Genomic DNA, 17,402 nt, shown 5'->3' on the forward strand with positions numbered 1-17,402 from the left:
ATTTCTTTTGCGTTGTGTTATGTTGCGTTCTGGAGAGCCCGTTTTGCATTGAGTAACTGAGGACCCGCCAGATCAGTTGGCGTTACATTTCTGTGGCCAAACACTTTGTGGTTTCTCTATGTTATCAGTTAATTGGATTGTTATCATAAAAAGTAAATCTTTCATGGTCAGGATAGTGTATTATCGGACCTTTGAATACGTACTGTCCGTGTTGAGCAGGGAACAGTAAGACTTTGAAGTGCGCTACGTCACGTAAGTCACGTTTTCGCAGGATCAATGTTGTAGTGTTGTAGCCTTCGTTGTATGCATATCATCCGGGCTAGGTTAACTTCCATCTAATGCATAACAGTGCATGCATTTTTTACTTGTCGTATCCTGTTCTTTGCTCACACGAAAAGATACGTTTCATGTCATAAACGTTGGATTGATAAGATCTCGCGCGCACGCGCTCCCTTGGGAATACAAGTTCCACTTTCTCGTGTGAACTATTTTGTTTTTGTTGTATGTCTCATCTTTGACATATCGTTGGCATGTTGTGTTCAAAAAACCTGGTTTGGAATGTTCTTTCATTAAAGGAAACTGAGATTTTTTGAGATAATCAAGTGTACAGAAGGAAAAAGGGAAGCTACAACACGGGGTATTCCCAGGCGGTCTCCCATCCAAGTACTAACCCCGCCCGACAGGGCTTAACTTCGGTGATCGGACGAGAACCGGTGTTTTCCCTGTGGTATGGTCGTAGACAAGTAATTCGCCGTGAAAATTAACTTTGTTATAAGGGAAAATAAAAACGAGGTCAGAGCAAGCACAATGTGCATTTGTCCTCTTGCCGTCAACGCAAGTGCCATGCAATGCTGGTCCTGCTGCCCACTGTACAAGGGCGATCGTTGTGTGCGCCTCGCTTTCAGGTTGGCTTTGGGCATTCCTTCCTTGGCACGGATTGTAATCGGACCACCATATCTCGTGGCCATGAGGACTGGGAGCACCTTGTCCGCTGTGAGCATTTACGGGCATCCTTCGCTTCTCGGCCTTTTGGCTAAGATCAAGTGTAGTATCTGTTCTTATCAGCTTAATATCTGATACGCTGCTCATCGAGCAGCTCATATATTAAACTGATTTTTGGAACTGGGCCGTGGAAAAGAGGCTTGCCTCGTCCCGGCCACGGGTTGCCTCGGTATAGCACTACCTCCGAGCGTGGCCCACTTCCCTCTGGGGAAGAAATAATCAAGTGAAAGCAGAACAAATGACCAAGCAACCAACCTTCACATTCTCTTCTCTCTTTCTAGGTAGCATAGCAGCGAGTGGACAGCACGACACGACAGGACGAGGAGCACGTGACCCCCATTACCACATGGTATGCGCAGACAAGTTGCGTTTTGCGGTTCCGGAGAGGTTGAAAAGGCATACTTACCTGACGCGGGAGGCACTGTGATCAGGGAGGCAGTCCTCTCAAGGTGAGGCTCTTTCATTGCACTTCGATTGGGTTGACCCTTGCGATTACCCCAAATGTGGGTAACTCGAGCGTATAATTTCTGGTAGTGGGGACCTGCGTTCGCGCTAGTCCCCCGCACCAAACCCCGGTGGCAAAGTTGGCTAATGGGAAGGTTTGTTGGTAACGTTTCAGGCAGGGCAGGGAAGGAGATGCGGTGGCGGTGTAAGGACTAAGGAAGGTGAGTTGTATTTGTGAATTCCACTGCTGAAATTGTAGGTGAATGTTCCGTACTTGGTGCACTGCAAAACTGTGATTTTATTTCTTTCATTCTTGGCCGTAGAGAGAGCGAGAGGACGTGTTTATTTCAGCCGCATCGATTTCCATCGATAGACGAGTGAGACAAGAAAATGCCAGCGGGTCGAGCTCTTATCCTCGTGCATCGTTTCGAAAACGTAAGTGGATGTGTGTTTGTACTGCTCCATCGCGATAGATTTCTTTTGCGTTGTGTTATGTTGCGTTCTGGAGAGCCCGTTTTGCATTGAGTAACTGAGGACCCGCCAGATCAGTTGGCGTTACATTTCTGTGGCCAACACTTTGTGGTTTCTCTATGTTATCAGTTAATTGGATTGTTATCATAAAAAGTAAATCTTTCATGGTCAGGATAGTGTCTTATCGGCCCTTTGAATACGTACTGTCCGTGTTGAGCAGGGAACAGTAAGACTTTGAAGTGCGCTACGTCACGTAAGTCACGTTTTCGCAGGATCAATGTTGTAGTGTTGTAGCCTTCGTTGTATGCATATCATCCGGGCTAGGTTAACTTCCATCTAATGCATAACAGTGCATGCATTTTTTACTTGTCGTATCCTGTTCTTTGCTCACACGAAAGAGATACGTTTCATGTCATAAACGTTGGATTGATAAGATCTCGCGCGCACGCGCTCCCTTGGGAATACAAGTTCCACTTTCTCGTGTGAACTATTTTGTTTTTGTTGTATGTCTCATCTTTGACATATCGTTGGCATGTTGTGTTCAAAAAAACCTGGTTTGGAATGTTCTTTCATTAAGGAAACTGAGATTTTTTGAGATAATCAAGTGTACAGAAGGAAAAAGGGAAGCCTACAACACGGGGTATTCCCAGGCGGTCTCCCATCCAAGTACTAACCCCGCCCGACAGGGCTTAACTTCGGTGATCGGACGAGAACCGGTGTTTTCCCTGTGGTATGGTCGTAGACAAGTAATTCGCCGTGAAAATTAACTTTGTTATAAGGGAAAATAAAAACGAGGTCAGAGCAAGCACAATGTGCATTTGTCCTCTTGCCGTCAACGCAAGTGCCATGCAATGCTGGTCCTGCTGCCCACTGTACAAGGGCGATCGTTGTGTGCGCCTCGCTTTCAGGTTGGCTTTGGGCATTCCTTCCTTGGCACGGATTGTAATCGGACCACCATATCTCGTGGCATGAGACTGGGAGCACCTTGTCCGCTGTGAGCATTTACGGGCATCGCTTCTCGGCCTTTTGGCTAAGATCAAGTGTAGTATCTGTTCTTATCAGCTTAATATCTGATACGCTGCTCATCGAGCAGCTCATATATTAAACTGATTTTTGGAACTGGGCCGTGGAAAAGAGGCTTGCCTCGTCCCGGCCACGGGTTGCCTCGGTATAGCACTACCTCCGAGCGTGGCCCACTTCCCTCTGGGGAAGAAATAATCAAGTGAAAGCAGAACAAATGACCAAGCAACCAACCTTCACATTCTCTTCTCTTTTCTAGGTAGCATAGCAGCGAGTGGACAGCACGACACGACAGGACGAGGAGCACGTGACCCCCCATTACCACATGGTATGCGCAGACAAGTTGCGTTTTGCGGTTCCGGAGAGGTTGAAAAGGCATACTTACCTGACGCGGGAGGCACTGTGATCAGGGAGGCAGTCCTCTCAAGGTGAGGCTCTTTCATTGCACTTCGATTGGGTTGACCCTTGCGATTACCCCAAATGTGGGTAACTCGAGCGTATAATTTCTGGTAGTGGGGACCTGCGTTCGCGCTAGTCCCCGCACCAAACCCCGGGTGGCAAAGTTGGCTAATGGGAAGGTTTGTTGGTAACGTTTCAGGCAGGGCAGGGAAGGAGATGCGGTGGCGGTGTAAGGACTAAGGAAGGTGAGTTGTATTTGTGAATTCCACTGCTGAAATTGTAGGTGAATGTTCCGTACTTGGTGCACTGCAAAACTGTGATTTTATTTCTTTCATTCTTGGCCGTAGAGAGAGCGAGAGGACGTGTTTATTTCAGCCGCATCGATTTCCATCGATAGACGAGTGAGACAAGAAAATGCCAGCGGGTCGAGCTCTTATCCTCGTGCATCGTTTCGAAAACGTAAGTGGATGTGTGTTTGTACTGCTCCATCGCGATAGATTTCTTTTGCGTTGTGTTATGTTGCGTTCTGGAGAGCCCGTTTTGCATTGAGTAACTGAGGACCCGCCAGATCAGTTGGCGTTACATTTCTGTGGCCAACACTTGTGGTTTCTCTATGTTATCAGTTAATTGGATTGTTATCATAAAAAGTAAATCTTTCATGGTCAGGATAGTGTCTTATCGGCCCTTTGAATACGTACTGTCCGTGTTGAGCAGGAACAGTAAGACTTTGAAGTGCGCTACGTCACGTAAGTCACGTTTCGCAGGATCAATGTTGTAGTGTTGTAGCCTTCGTTGTATGCATATCATCCGGGCTAGGTTAACTTCCATCTAATGCATAACAGTGCATGCATTTTTTACTTGTCGTATCCTGTTCTTTGCTCACACGAAAAGATACGTTTCATGTCATAAACGTTGGATTGATAAGATCTCGCGCGCACGCGCTCCCTTGGGATACAAGTTCCACTTTCTCGTGTGAACTATTTTGTTTTTGTTGTATGTCTCATCTTTGACATATCGTTGGCATGTTGTGTGTTCAAAAACCTGGTTTGGAATGTTCTTTCATAAAGGAAACTGAGATTTTTTGAGATAATCAAGTGTACAGAAGGAAAAAGGGAAGCCTACAACACGGGGTATTCCCAGGCGGTCTCCCATCCAAGTACTAACCCCGCCCGACAGGGCTTAACTTCGGTGATCGGACGAGAACCGGTGTTTTCCCTGTGGTATGGTCGTAGACAAGTAATTCGCCGTGAAAATTAACTTTGTTATAAGGGAAAATAAAAACGAGGTCAGAGCAAGCACAATGTGCATTTGTCCTCTTGCCGTCAACGCAAGTGCCATGCAATGCTGGTCCTGCTGCCCACTGTACAAGGGCGATCGTTGTGTGCGCCTCGCTTTCAGGTTGGCTTTGGGCATTCCTTCCTTGGCACGGATTGTAATCGGACCACCATATCTCGTGGCCATGAGACTGGGAGCACCTTGTCCGCTGTGAGCATTTACGGGCATCGCTTCTCGGCCTTTTGGCTAAGATCAAGTGTAGTATCTGTTCTTATCAGCTTAATATCTGATACGCTGCTCATCGAGCAGCTCATATATTAAACTGATTTTGGAACTGGGCCGTGGAAAAGAGGCTTGCCTCGTCCCGGCCACGGGTTGCCTCGGTATAGCACTACCTCCGAGCGTGGCCCACTTCCCTCTGGGGAAGAAATAATCAAGTGAAAGCAGAACAAATGACCAAGCAACCAACCTTCACATTCTCTTCTCTTTTCTAGGTAGCATAGCAGCGAGTGGACAGCACGACACGACAGGACGAGGAGCACGTGACCCCCATTACCACATGGTATGCGCAGACAAGTTGCGTTTTGCGGTTCCGGAGAGGTTGAAAAGGCATACTTACCTGACGCGGGTTTTTATTATCTGCCAGGTTCGTGCCTTTCCTTGTGGTACGCGTAAGTTCCGTATTGGAATTGGAGTGTGGGGGACAAGCGTTTTTGGGATTTGTGGTAAGATTTTTGATTCCTGAGTTTTACTGGTGACCCTCCTGGGGACTATGCTTGGCGTCCTGCCATAACCCAGGGTAGCCAGTCTTTCTGTTCCCTTCCTGGGAGCTTTGCTTTCCGGGGGGACTGTTTTCTCTTTTTCCCTTTTCATCATGCCTCTTGCGGCCTTTAAGAGGACAGTAGTCCTCGACCTTTCCGATGTTCCAACCTCTGTTCCCAGGGCGGAACTTGTTACAGCCATCAAGGGAAAGTTCACCCCCTTTGTGATTGACAGTATTCAGTTTGTTCCCGTAAAACTGGTTCAGATTACTTTCGCTGACCCAAAATGTAAAAATATTGTTTGAAGGTTATGATTTTGTCACTTTAGCTGGTGCTAAGTGCAAAGTCATGTATGCTGGGCCTCGAGCTCAAATGTTATGTTGTATCACTATCCCTTTGAGGAGAGTGATGATCGCCTCCGGCCCTACTTTTCCTCGTACGGGAAGGTGGAGACGATAAGGGCCTCGTGTGGGGGGGGGGGACCCGATAAGGCACCAGCATTACCCGGTGACCCTGCAATCTGCACTGGAGCCCGTATCATCAAAATGTTCGTTCTGGCCGGATCCCTCGTAATCTGGACATTGCTGGATATAAATGTAAGGTGTGGTATGTGGGTCAGCCGGCCGAATGTGATATCTGTCGTGGGGACACACCTCCAAAAACTGTGACTTGCGCGGGAAGTGCCGCAGGTGTCGGGAGCCTGGTCACATGGCCAGGGATTGCCCCAACCCCCCCAATGCCTGGGGGAACCCACCATCTTCGCCTGCGACCCCCGCCCATCCGTCCGCTTCACTTGTTGTTGGTGCCACTCCCCCGGAGTCGCTGCCTCCCCTCCTGGATGTCAGTTCTGGTCCTGAGGACCTTCCCACTTCTCCTGCAAGCTCTGACCATGAGGACTCTGGGGACGAGGGGGTAACCCTTCGTCCTCCTGCCCCCACGCAACCTGGTATTTCAAGTTGGGGTTCCCACACCGACCTCAGGGACAATGAGTTATCCCCCCCTGGTACTCCACCCATGGCCTCTCCTGCCACCAGTAATGTTAAGGAGGGTGCGGCCCTCCCTAAAACCGGTAATGGTGGGTCCTCGACGCGCGTGCAGGTGGCTGCCTCCCCCGCCGCTGCGTCTGATGGTTTGGCTGCGCCACAGAGTAATACAATGTTAAACACTAGTAGTAACGTAGTTGGTGTAATGGACAATACTACTATAGTTAATGGAAAAGAAATGGAAATGGATAATAGTAATAATGTAGTTACTGGAAAAGAAATGACAAATAATGCTGTAGTTAATGGAAAAGAAATGGAAATGGATAATAGTAACTAATGGAAAAGAAATGGATACGAATGATAATGAACTAGTTAATGAGACTGAATACAGTCAAAGTCTATTTTAGTGACGATGACCCTTTAACGGGCATCAATGTAACCCCTGTAAATACCCCACAGGTTCTATCTCTGTCTCCCGTAATGGTTAACGAGGTCGAGCTGACTGATTCACCAGTCACTAAGCGTGGACTTTCGGATGTTGAGGCTTTTCCTCTGATGATCAGGTCAAGTCTAAGAAGAAAGCGAAGAAACCTCTTCCTGTTTCTGCGGTCCCCGGCCGCTCGAAGTCTGGAAAGGGCAGGGAGTCTGGGAGGGCTGTTCATTCTGGCCTTCCCTCCTTGGCTCCCCCTGCCCCGGTTCGGAGCCGTCGCTCCTAGTTGTGCTGTCTCTCTCTTTCTTCTCAGTTATGGCTCTCTCTATCCTCTCCTTAAACACCAATGGTCTCAGGGAAACTCGTCCAAGCGCGCTGGTGTTCTGCACTGGTTACGTTCCTTTCCTCAGGTCCCTGACATTGTCTGCCTACAAGAGGCCCACTGCTCTTCAGACAGTGAATGTCAGTCTTGGTTTCGTTCATCTGGTTTTAATGCAGTTGCTTCTGTTGGCTCTGCACACTCTTGTGGTTGCATCATTTTATTCCGCCCCACCACGGTCACCCTTACGAGCTCTTGGTGTGACACCGCTGGGCGTGTTGTTTTTTGCCACTTTACCCATTCTGGGCACCCGTTTCGTATCTGCTGTCTCTACGCCCCCAATCGCAACCCAGCCCGTGACGACTTCCTGGACGACGTCTCGTCTTGGGTTGATCCCACCTATCCGACCTTCCTTGCCGGGGACTTTAACACTGTGTTCGACCGCGCCCTCGATCGTCGGGGCTCCAATGTCTCTGACACTTCCCGCGAAAGTACTGCTACCTTAAAACGTCTTTTTGACTCCTGGCTGTTGTCTGGACATTTGGAGGCACCTGCATCCTTCCGATTCTGCCTTCTCTTGGACTCGCTCAGACGGCCTTATGGCCTCCCGTATTGATCTCATTGGTGCCCCGTACTCCTGGTTACCATCAGTCTTGACTTGCGATATTATTCCTTGTCCGTTTTCGGATCACTGTGGTGTGGTGCTTTCTTGTAGTGTCCCAGACATTGCTGCTCCTGGGACAGGTTTCTGGAAGCTCAACATTTCTGTCCTCAAATGATGAGGACTATATCCAGCATATCACTAATTTTTGGTCCGTTTGGAGGCAGTCCATGCTGTCCTTCCCGTCACTAGCTAAGTGGTGGGATAAGGGCAAGAGCCAAATCAAAGCCTCACAATTAAATATTGCGCTGAGCGCTCGAAGAAAAACATCGCAGTGTCGAGACCTCCTTGGCCCCGACTAGCTGGCATCTTAAGAACCGTGTTGATGCCGGTTTCACCTCCTGTGTTGAGCCGTACCATTCTACCCTGTCTGCCCTTGCTGCCCTAGACCTCGAGGCAGCTCGGGGAGCCCAAGTCCGTGCTCGGGCCAAATGGGTTGAGGAAGGTGAAACCTCCTCGGCCTTTTTTCTTCCGTCTGGAAAAGAAGCGTGCCGCCGACCGACTTATTTCAGCACTTCGATGCGATGATGGCACAGTGGTCTCGAGTTCAAAGGACCTATGCCAGGCTTTTGCTTCCTTTTATTCTAACTTGTTTAGTGCCGAGCCTACTGACGGGGACGTGGCTCTTTCCCTGCTCGACGCCCTCACCTCCACCTTGTCCGCCGACCAGGCTCAACAGTGTGATGGTCCTCTCCAGTCGGAGGAGTGTTATACTGCTTTATGTGGGATGGCTCGAGGCAAGACCCCGGGCTTGGATGGCCTCCCTATGGAGTTTTATGTCAAATTCTGGCCGGTGCTCGGACAGGACCTCGTGCTCGTCCTGAACTCATGTTATGAGGCTGCACTCTCAGCCTCTCTCAGCGTCGAGGCATCATTTCTCTCATCTTTAAGACGGGTGACCGGCTGAACCCTCGTAACGGCGGCCAATTTCCCTCCTTAGTGTGGACTACAAGCTCGCTGCCCGCGTCATCGCTGGGCGTCTCCTGAAGGTTATTCATGCCGTGGTGGCTGAGGATCAAACCTGTGGTGTCCCCGGTCGTTATATTGTGTGAGAACGTCGCTTATCTCCGAGACATGGTCCATTACGCCACGCAATCCGGGTCTCCTTGTGCCATCCTCTCGCTCGACCAAGAAAAAGCGTTTGATCGCGTTGATTGGTCCTTTCTGCATGCCACCCTCTGCAGAATGGGTTTCCAAACCTCCTTTCTGCGCTGGATCCGCCTTTTCTATAATGCTGTTCAGAGTGCTGTCATTGTTAACGGTCATGTCTCAAACTTTTTCAGTCTCACACGGGGGGTGCGTCAAGGCTGCCCCCTCGCACCTTTGCTGTATGTTATGGTCGCTGAGGTCTTGGCCGCCAATATTCGAGCAAATCCCGCCATTACTGGACCTTTGCTGCCTGGACTGCCCTCACCGCTCTCTCCAATTTCCCAGTACGCGGATGACAACATCGCTCATCTTGTCCTCCGATGCCTCCATTAGGGCTGTTTTTGACACCTACACAAGGTATGAGCTTGGTTCTGGATCCAAGCTCAACCTGACAAAGTCCTCGCGGCTTGTGGCTGGGGTCTTGGGCTGGCCGAACTGACCCCCCCTGTCCCTCTCGACTGGACATCTTCTAAGCTTAAAATCCTCGGAGTCTTCATTGGGCCCGCATGACATTGATGAACCTAATTGGCGGCCTCGGATAGAGGCTGTGGAACGCGTCCTCTCCTCCTGGCGTCAGCGCTCCTTGTCTTTTCATGGCAAGGCTTTGGTCATCAATTGCCTGGCCCTCGCCAGGGTTTGGTATGTGGCATCCCTGGTCCACATGCCCCCCTGGGTACTTAAAGAACTTAACTCCCTTGTTTTCTCATTCTTCTGGAAAACCAAGCGGGAGCTGGTTGCACGTGCTGTGGTCGTTCAGCCCACATCGCTGGGAGGTTTTCTCGGTGGTGGACATTAAGCTCAAGGTTTGGTGCTTCTTGGGTCATTAAGCTACTTTGTCCTCGTCAGGTTTGGTGTCGCTTCTGGGTCGGCTGTGGGTCAAACGGTCTACTTGTCCTCGTCAAGCTGGTCCTCCTTTGTGTCGTGTCCTCCGTCAATGGTTTCAATCGTGTCCTTTTGCTGCCTCCTCTCTTGATGTTTTCTCCCGTCCCGCTGCCTTCGACAGGTCCCTGTTACCACCATTTACTCCTCTTTGCTTTTGGCCTGGGAGTCGCTTGGTGGCTCTTTTTCCCCCTCCCGGGGAACTTTGGTTTTCGCATCCTCTGACCCTCACGTTGTCGCCTCCGTGGCTTTTTTCTCTGCCAAAGTCGGTTACCAGTTTCTTTTATCCTGTTTCCTCTGTCACACCGCACTGTGTAGTTAAGTTCTTTCCCTCCTTTGGGGACCTTTACTGGTATGATACGTGGCGCCAGTTCCACTTCTTTGATTTTGACCGCTTTGTTTGTTGATTTCTCCTGGAAGGTAGCTCATGGTGTGATTTAACACTGCTGAGCGTCTTCTTCTCTCTTTTGGTTTATCTGTCTCCTCCGCTTGTTTTTGTGGTCCTGTCGTCGAGTCACTGTCGCATTTGCTCTTTGTGTGTCCCCTTGCTCAAAGTGTTGTTGGTTGGCTACAGTCCCTCCTTTTTCATTTCTCGCCTATGTGTCCTGTGCTTGAGCGTCGCCATTTACTTTTTGTTTTTCAATTCCACTGAGCTTCACGCAGTGCCCAAAGTCTTCAGTTACCTGTTGTGTGCCTGTAAGTTTCACATCTGGCTGGCCCGCAATGACTACCCGCTTTCGTTCTGTCCAACCTGGGGCCCTCGCCGTCATTGAGGGAGCAAAGGCCCGTGTCAAGTTCCACCTCCCCTTGCTCTTCAAGCGTTTTTCAACCCGGAGACGTCGACGTTATTTTGCCCGCCAGTGGGGGGCGGATGGAGTCATCGCCTCTATTGTTTCCAACAAGCTCGTTTTTCGCTTCGGGCCACTGCTTAATTCACCCTCTCTGTACCACCTGATTTGCTTAGTTTTATTTCGCCTCTGTCGCCTAATACTGGTGAACCAATGCCTCAGGCGTTGGATGAGTCTGTCGACTGGTGACCTTTGGTCTGCCATTCACCGCTGCTCATCGAGCAGCTCATATATTAAACTGATTTTTGGAACTGGGCCGTGGAAAAGAGGCTTGCCTCGTCCCGGCCACGGGTTGCCTCGGTATAGCACTACCTCCGAGCGTGGCCCACTTCCCTCTGGGGACGAAATAATCAAGTGAAAGCAGAACAAATGACCAAGCAACCAACCTTCACATTCTCTTCTCTTTTCTAGGTAGCATAGCAGCGAGTGGACAGCACGACACGACAGGACGAGGAGCACGTGACCCCCATTACCACATGGTATGCGCAGACAAGTTGCGTTTGCGGTTCCGGAGAGGTTGAAAAGGCATACTTACCTGACGCGGGAGGCACTGTGATCAGGGAGGCAGTCCTCTCAAGGTGAGGCTCTTTCATTGCACTTCGATTGGGTTGACCCTTGCGATTACCCCAAATGTGGGTAACTCGAGCGTATAATTTCTGGTAGGGGGACCTGCGTTCGCGCTAGTCCCCGCACCAAACCCCGGTGGCAAAAGGTGGCTAATGGGAAGGTTTGTTGGTAACGTTTCAGGCAGGGCAGGGAAGGAGATGCGGTGGCGGTGTAAGGACTAAGGAAGGTGAGTTGTATTTGTGAATTCCACTGCTGAAATTGTAGGGTGAATGTTCCGTACTTGGTGCACTGCAAAACTGTGATTTTATTTCTTTCATCTGGCCGTAGAGAGAGCGAGAGGACGTGTTATTTCAGCCGCATCGATTTCCACGATAGACGAGTGAGACAAGAAAATGCCAGCGGGTCGAGCTCTTATCCTCGTGCATCGTTTTCGAAATACGTAAGTGGATGTGTGTTTGTACTGCTCCATCGCGATAGATTTCTTTTGCGTTGTGTTATGTTGCGTTCTGGAGAGCCCGTTTTGCATTGAGTAACTGAGGACCCGCCAGATCAGTTGGCGTTACATTTCTGTGGCCAACACTTTGTGGTTTCTCTATGTTATCAGTTAATTGGATTGTTATCATAAAAAGTAAATCTTTCATGGTCAGGATAGTGTCTTATCGGCCCTTTGAATACGTACTGTCCGTGTTGAGCAGGGAACAGTAAGACTTTGAAGTGCGCTACGTCACGTAAGTCACGTTTTCGCAGGATCAATGTTGTAGTGTTGTAGCCTTCGTTGTATGCATATCATCCGGGCTAGGTTAACTTCCATCTAATGCATAACAGTGCATGCATTTTTTACTTGTCGTATCCTGTTCTTTGCTCACACGAAAAGATACGTTTCATGTCATAAACGTTGGATTGATAAGATCTCGCGCGCACGCGCTCCCTTGGGAATACAAGTTCCACTTTCTCGTGTGAACTATTTTGTTTTTGTTGTATGTCTCATCTTGACATATCGTTGGCATGTTGTGTTCAAAAAACCTGGTTTGGAATGTTCTTTCATTAAAGGAAACTGAGATTTTTTGAGATAATCAAGTGTACAGAAGGAAAAAAGGGAAGCCTACAACACGGGGTATTCCCAGGCGGTCTCCCATCCAAGTACTAACCCCGCCCGACAGGGCTTAACTTCGGTGATCGGACGAGAACCGGTGTTTTCCCTGTGGTATGGTCGTAGACAAGTAATTCGCCGTGAAAATTAACTTTGTTATAAGGGAAAATAAAAACGAGGTCAGAGCAAGCACAATGTGCATTTGTCCTCTTGCCGTCAACGCAAGTGCCATGCAATGCTGGTCCTGCTGCCCACTGTACAAGGGCGATCGTTGTGTGCGCCTCGCTTTCAGGTTGGCTTTGGGCATTCCTTCCTTGGCACGGATTGTAATCGGACCACCATATCTCGTGGCCATGAGACTGGGAGCACCTTGTCCGCTGTGAGCATTTACGGGCATCGCTTCTCGGCCTTTTGGCTAAGATCAAGTGTAGTATCTGTTCTTATCAGCTTAATATCTGATACGCTGCTCATCGAGCAGCTCATATATTAAACTGATTTTTGGAACTGGGCCGTGGAAAAGAGGCTTGCCTCGTCCCGGCCACGGGTTGCCTCGGTATAGCACTACCTCCGAGCGTGGCCCACTTCCCTCTGGGGAAGAAATAATCAAGTGAAAGCAGAACAAATGACCAAGCAACCAACCTTCACATTTCTCTTCTCTTTTCTAGGTAGCATAGCAGCGAGTGGACAGCACGACACGACAGGACGAGGAGCACGTGACCCCCATTACCACATGGTATGCGCAGACAAGTTGCGTTTTTGCGGTTCCGGAGAGGTTGAAAAGGCATACTTACCTGACGCGGGTTTTTATTATCTGCCAGGTTCGTGCCTTTCCTTGTGGTACGCGTAAGTTCCGTATTGGAATTGGAGTGTGGGGACAAGCGTTTTTGGGATTTGTGGTAAGATTTTTGATTCCTGAGTTTTACTGGTGACCCTCCTGGGGACTTATGCTTGGCGTCCTGCCATAACCCAGGGTAGCCAGTCTTTCTGTTCCCTTCCTGGGAGCTTTGCTTTCCGGGGGGACTGTTTTTTCTCTTTTTCCCTTTTCATCATGCCTCTTGCGGCCTTTAAGAGGACAGTAGTCCTCGACCTTTCCGATGTTCCAACCTCTGTTCCCAGGGCGGAACTTGTTACAGCCATCAAGGGAAAGTTCACCCCCTTTGTGATTGACAGTATTCAGTTTGTTCCCGTAAAACTGGTTCAGATTACTTTCGCTGACCCAAAATGTAAAAATATTGTTGAAGGTTATGATTTTGTCACTTTAGCTGGTGCTAAGTGCAAAGTCATGTATGCTGGGCCTCGAGCTCAAAATGTTATGTTGTATCACTATCCCTTTGAGGAGAGTGATGATCGCCTCCGGCCCTACTTTTCCTCGTACGGGAAGGTGGAGACGATAAGGCACCAGCATTACCCGGGTGACCCTGCAATCTGCACTGGAGCCCGTATCATCAAAATGGTTCGTTCTGGCCGGATCCCTCGTAATCTGGACATTGCTGGATATAAATGTAAGGTGTGGTATGTGGGTCAGCCGGCCGAATGTGATATCTGTCGTGGGGAACACCTCACCAAAAACTGTGACTTGCGCGGGAAGTGCCGCAGGTGTCGGGAGCCTGGTCACATGGCCAGGGATTGCCCAACCCCCCCAATGCCTGGGGGAACCCACCATCTTCGCCTGCGACCCCCGCCCATCCGTCCGCTTCACTTGTTGTTGGTGCCACTCCCCCGGAGTCGCTGCCTCCCCTCCTGGATGTCAGTTCTGGTCCTGAGGACCTTCCCACTTCTCCTGCAAGCTCTGACCATGAGGACTCTGGGGACGAGGGGGTAACCCTTCGTCCTCCTGCCCCCACGCAACCTGGTATTTCAAGTTGGGGTTCCCACACCGACCTCAGGGACAATGAGTTATCCCCCCTGGTACTCCACCCATGGCCTCTCCTGCCACCAGTAAATGTTAAGGAGGGTGCGGCCCTCCCTAAAACGGTAATGGTGGGTCCTCGACGCGCGTGCAGGTGGCTGCCTCCCCCGCCGCTGCGTCTGATGGTTTGGCTGCGCCACAGAGTAATACAATGTTAACACTAGTAGTAACGTAGTTGGTGTAATGGACAATACTACTATAGTTAATGGAAAAGAAATGGAAATGGATAATAGTAATAATGTAGTTACTGGAAAAGAAATGACAAATAATGCTGTAGTTAATGGAAAAGAAATGGAAATGGATAATAGTAATAATGGAAAAGAAATGGATACGAATGATAATGAACTAGTTAATGAGACTGAATACAGTCAAAGTATATTTAGTGACGATGACCCTTTAACGGGCATCAATGTAACCCCTGTAAATACCCCACAGGTTCTATCTCTGTCTCCCGTAATGGTTAACGAGGTCGAGCTGACTGATTCACCAGTCACTAAGCGTGGACTTTCGGATGTTGAGGCTTCCTCTGATGATCAGGTCAAGTCTAAGAAGAAAGCGAAGAAACCTCTTCCTGGTTCTGCGGTCCCCGGCCGCTCGAAGTCTGGAAAGGGCAGGGAGTCTGGGAGGGCTGTTCATTCTGGCCTTCCCTCCTTGGCTCCCCCTGCCCCGGTTCGGAGCCGTCGCTCCTAGTTGTGCTGTCTCTCTCTTTCTTCTCAGTTATGGCTCTCTCTATCCTCTCCTTAAACACCAATGGTCTCAGGGACTCGTCCAAGCGCGCTGGTGTTCTGCACTGGTTACGTTCCTTTCCTCAGGTCCCTGACATTGTCTGCCTACAAGAGGGCCCACTGCTCTTCAGACAGTGAATGTCAGTCTGGTTTCGTTCATCTGGTTTTAATGCAGTTGCTTCTGTTGGCTCTGCACACTCTTGTGGTTGCATCATTTTATTCCGCCCCACGGTCACCCTTACGAGCTCTTGGTGTGACACCGCTGGGCGTGTTGTTTTTTGCCACTTTACCCATTCTGGGCACCCGTTTCGTATCTGCTGTCTCTACGCCCCCAATCGCAACCCAGCCCGTGACGACTTCCTGGACGACGTCTCGTCTTGGGTTGATCCCACCTATCCGACCTTCCTTGCCGGGGACTTTAACACTGTGTTCGACCGCGCCCTCGATCGTCGGGGCTCCAATGTCTCTGACACTTCCCGCGAAAGTACTGCTACCTTAAAACGTCTTTTTGACTCCTGCTGTTGTCTGGACATTTGGAGGCACCTGCATCCTTCCGATTCTGCCTTCTCTTGGACTCGCTCAGACGGCCTTATGGCCTCCCGTATTGATCTCATTGGTGCCCCGTACTCCTGTTACCATCAGTCTTGACTTGCGATATTATTCCTTGTCCGTTTTCGGATCACTGTGGTGTGGTGCTTTCTTGTAGTGTCCCAGACATTGCTGCTCCTGGGACAGTTTCTGGAAGCTCAACATTTCTGTCCTCAATGATGAGGACTATATCCAGCATATCACTAATTTTTGGTCCGTTTGGAGGCAGTCCATGCTGTCCTTCCCGTCACTAGCTAAGTGGTGGGATAAGGGCAAGAGCCAAATCAAAGGCCTCACAATTAAATATTGCGCTGAGCGCTCGAAAGAAAACATCGCAGTGTCGAGACCTCCTTGGCCGACTAGCTGGGCATCTTAAGAACCGTGTTGATGCCGGTTTCACCTCCTGTGTTGAGCCGTACCATTCTACCCTGTCTGCCCTTGCTGCCCTAGACCTCGAGGCAGCTCGGGGAGCCCAAGTCCGTGCTCGGGCCAATGGGTTGAGGAAGGTGAAACCTCCTCGGCCTTTTTCTTCCGTCTGGAAAAGAAGCGTGCCGCCGACCGACTTATTTCAGCACTTCGATGCGATGATGGCACAGTGGTCTCGAGTTCAAAGGACCTATGCCAGGCTTTTGCTTCCTTTTATTCTAACTTGTTTAGTGCCGAGCCTACTGACGGGGACGTGGCTCTTTCCCTGCTCGACGCCCTCACCTCCACCTTGTCCGCCGACCAGGCTCAACAGTGTGATGGTCCTCTCCAGTCGGAGGAGTGTTATACTGCTTTATGTGGGATGGCTCGAGGCAAGACCCCGGGCTTGGATGGCCTCCCTATGGAGTTTTATGTCAAATTCTGGCCGGTGCTCGGACAGGACCTCGTGCTCGTCCTGAACTCATGTTATGAGGCTGGCACTCTCAGCCTCTCTCAGCGTCGAGGCATCATTTCTCTCATCTTTAAGACGGGTGACCGGCTGAACCCTCGTAACTGGCGGCCAATTTCCCTCCTTAGTGTGGACTACAAGCTCGCTGCCCGCGTCATCGCTGGGCGTCTCCTGAAGGTTATTCATGCCGTGGTGGCTGAGGATCAAACCTGTGGTGTCCCCGGTCGTTATATTGGTGAGAACGTCGCTTATCTCCGAGACATGGTCCATTACGCCACGCAATCCGGGTCTCCTTGTGCCATCCTCTCGCTCGACCAAGAAAAAGCGTTTGATCGCGTTGATTGGTCCTTTCTGCATGCCACCCTCTGCAGAATGGGTTTCCAAACCTCCTTTCTGCGCTGGATCCGCCTTTTCTATAATGCTGTTCAGAGTGCTGTCATTGTTAACGGTCATGTCTCAAACTTTTTCAGTCTCACACGGGGGGTGCGTCAAGGCTGCCCCCTCGCACCTTTGCTGTATGTTATGGTCGCTGAGGTCTTGGCCGCCAATATTCGAGCAAATCCCGCCATTACTGGACCTTTGCTGCCTGGACTGCCCTCACCGCTCTCTCCAATTTCCCAGTACGCGGATGACACATCGCTCATCTTGTCCTCCGATGCCTCCATTAGGGCTGTTTTTGACACCTACACAAGGTATGAGCTTGGTTCTGGATCCAAGCTCAACCTGACAAAGTCTCGCGGCTTGTGGCTGGGGTCTTGGGCTGGCCGAACTGACCCCCCTGTCCCTCTCGACTGGACATCTTCTAAGCTTAAAATCCTCGGAGTCTTCATTGGCCCGCATGACATTGATGAACTAATTGGCGGCCTCGGATAGAGGCTGTGGAACGCGTCCTCTCCTCCTGGCGTCAGCGCTCCTTGTCTTTTCATGGCAAGGCTTTGGTCATCAATTGCCTGGCCCTCGCCAGGGTTTGGTATGTGGCATCCCTGGTCCACATGCCCCCCTGGGTAC

General features: G+C 50.2%; 12 non-coding genes across 12 annotated transcripts; 8 read left to right on the forward strand and 4 right to left on the reverse strand.

The window, feature by feature from the left end:
* Positions 1-622: 622 nt before the first annotated feature.
* LOC138011890 (5S ribosomal RNA) lies at positions 623-741 on the reverse strand. Its single transcript, XR_011124799.1, has one exon. It is a non-coding gene; the product is annotated as a 5S ribosomal RNA (ribosomal RNA).
* Positions 742-1,013: 272 nt separating this feature from the next.
* LOC138012046 (U2 spliceosomal RNA) lies at positions 1,014-1,205 on the forward strand. Its single transcript, XR_011124936.1, has one exon. It is a non-coding gene; the product is annotated as a U2 spliceosomal RNA (small nuclear RNA).
* Positions 1,206-1,400: 195 nt separating this feature from the next.
* Positions 1,401-1,564, forward strand: LOC138011921 (U1 spliceosomal RNA). The gene has a single exon (XR_011124822.1). It is a non-coding gene; the product is annotated as a U1 spliceosomal RNA (small nuclear RNA).
* A 978-nt stretch (positions 1,565-2,542) lies between these two features.
* Positions 2,543-2,661, reverse strand: LOC138012150 (5S ribosomal RNA). The gene has a single exon (XR_011125009.1). It is a non-coding gene; the product is annotated as a 5S ribosomal RNA (ribosomal RNA).
* Positions 2,662-2,927: 266 nt separating this feature from the next.
* Positions 2,928-3,119, forward strand: LOC138012031 (U2 spliceosomal RNA). Its single transcript, XR_011124922.1, has one exon. It is a non-coding gene; the product is annotated as a U2 spliceosomal RNA (small nuclear RNA).
* Positions 3,120-3,314: 195 nt separating this feature from the next.
* On the forward strand, positions 3,315-3,478 carry LOC138011949 (U1 spliceosomal RNA). The gene has a single exon (XR_011124849.1). It is a non-coding gene; the product is annotated as a U1 spliceosomal RNA (small nuclear RNA).
* A 973-nt stretch (positions 3,479-4,451) lies between these two features.
* On the reverse strand, positions 4,452-4,570 carry LOC138012151 (5S ribosomal RNA). The gene has a single exon (XR_011125010.1). It is a non-coding gene; the product is annotated as a 5S ribosomal RNA (ribosomal RNA).
* Positions 4,571-4,837: 267 nt separating this feature from the next.
* On the forward strand, positions 4,838-5,028 carry LOC138012060 (U2 spliceosomal RNA). The gene has a single exon (XR_011124949.1). It is a non-coding gene; the product is annotated as a U2 spliceosomal RNA (small nuclear RNA).
* A 5,760-nt stretch (positions 5,029-10,788) lies between these two features.
* LOC138012128 (U2 spliceosomal RNA) lies at positions 10,789-10,975 on the forward strand. The gene has a single exon (XR_011124996.1). It is a non-coding gene; the product is annotated as a U2 spliceosomal RNA (small nuclear RNA).
* A 193-nt stretch (positions 10,976-11,168) lies between these two features.
* Positions 11,169-11,331, forward strand: LOC138011983 (U1 spliceosomal RNA). The gene has a single exon (XR_011124880.1). It is a non-coding gene; the product is annotated as a U1 spliceosomal RNA (small nuclear RNA).
* A 976-nt stretch (positions 11,332-12,307) lies between these two features.
* LOC138012153 (5S ribosomal RNA) lies at positions 12,308-12,426 on the reverse strand. The gene has a single exon (XR_011125012.1). It is a non-coding gene; the product is annotated as a 5S ribosomal RNA (ribosomal RNA).
* Positions 12,427-12,693: 267 nt separating this feature from the next.
* Positions 12,694-12,885, forward strand: LOC138012032 (U2 spliceosomal RNA). The gene has a single exon (XR_011124923.1). It is a non-coding gene; the product is annotated as a U2 spliceosomal RNA (small nuclear RNA).
* The last annotated feature ends 4,517 nt before the right edge of the window (positions 12,886-17,402 follow it).

Source organism: Montipora foliosa, chromosome 7, assembly GCF_036669935.1.
Source record: "Montipora foliosa isolate CH-2021 chromosome 7, ASM3666993v2, whole genome shotgun sequence".
Classification (NCBI taxonomy): Eukaryota; Metazoa; Cnidaria; class Anthozoa; order Scleractinia; family Acroporidae; genus Montipora; species Montipora foliosa.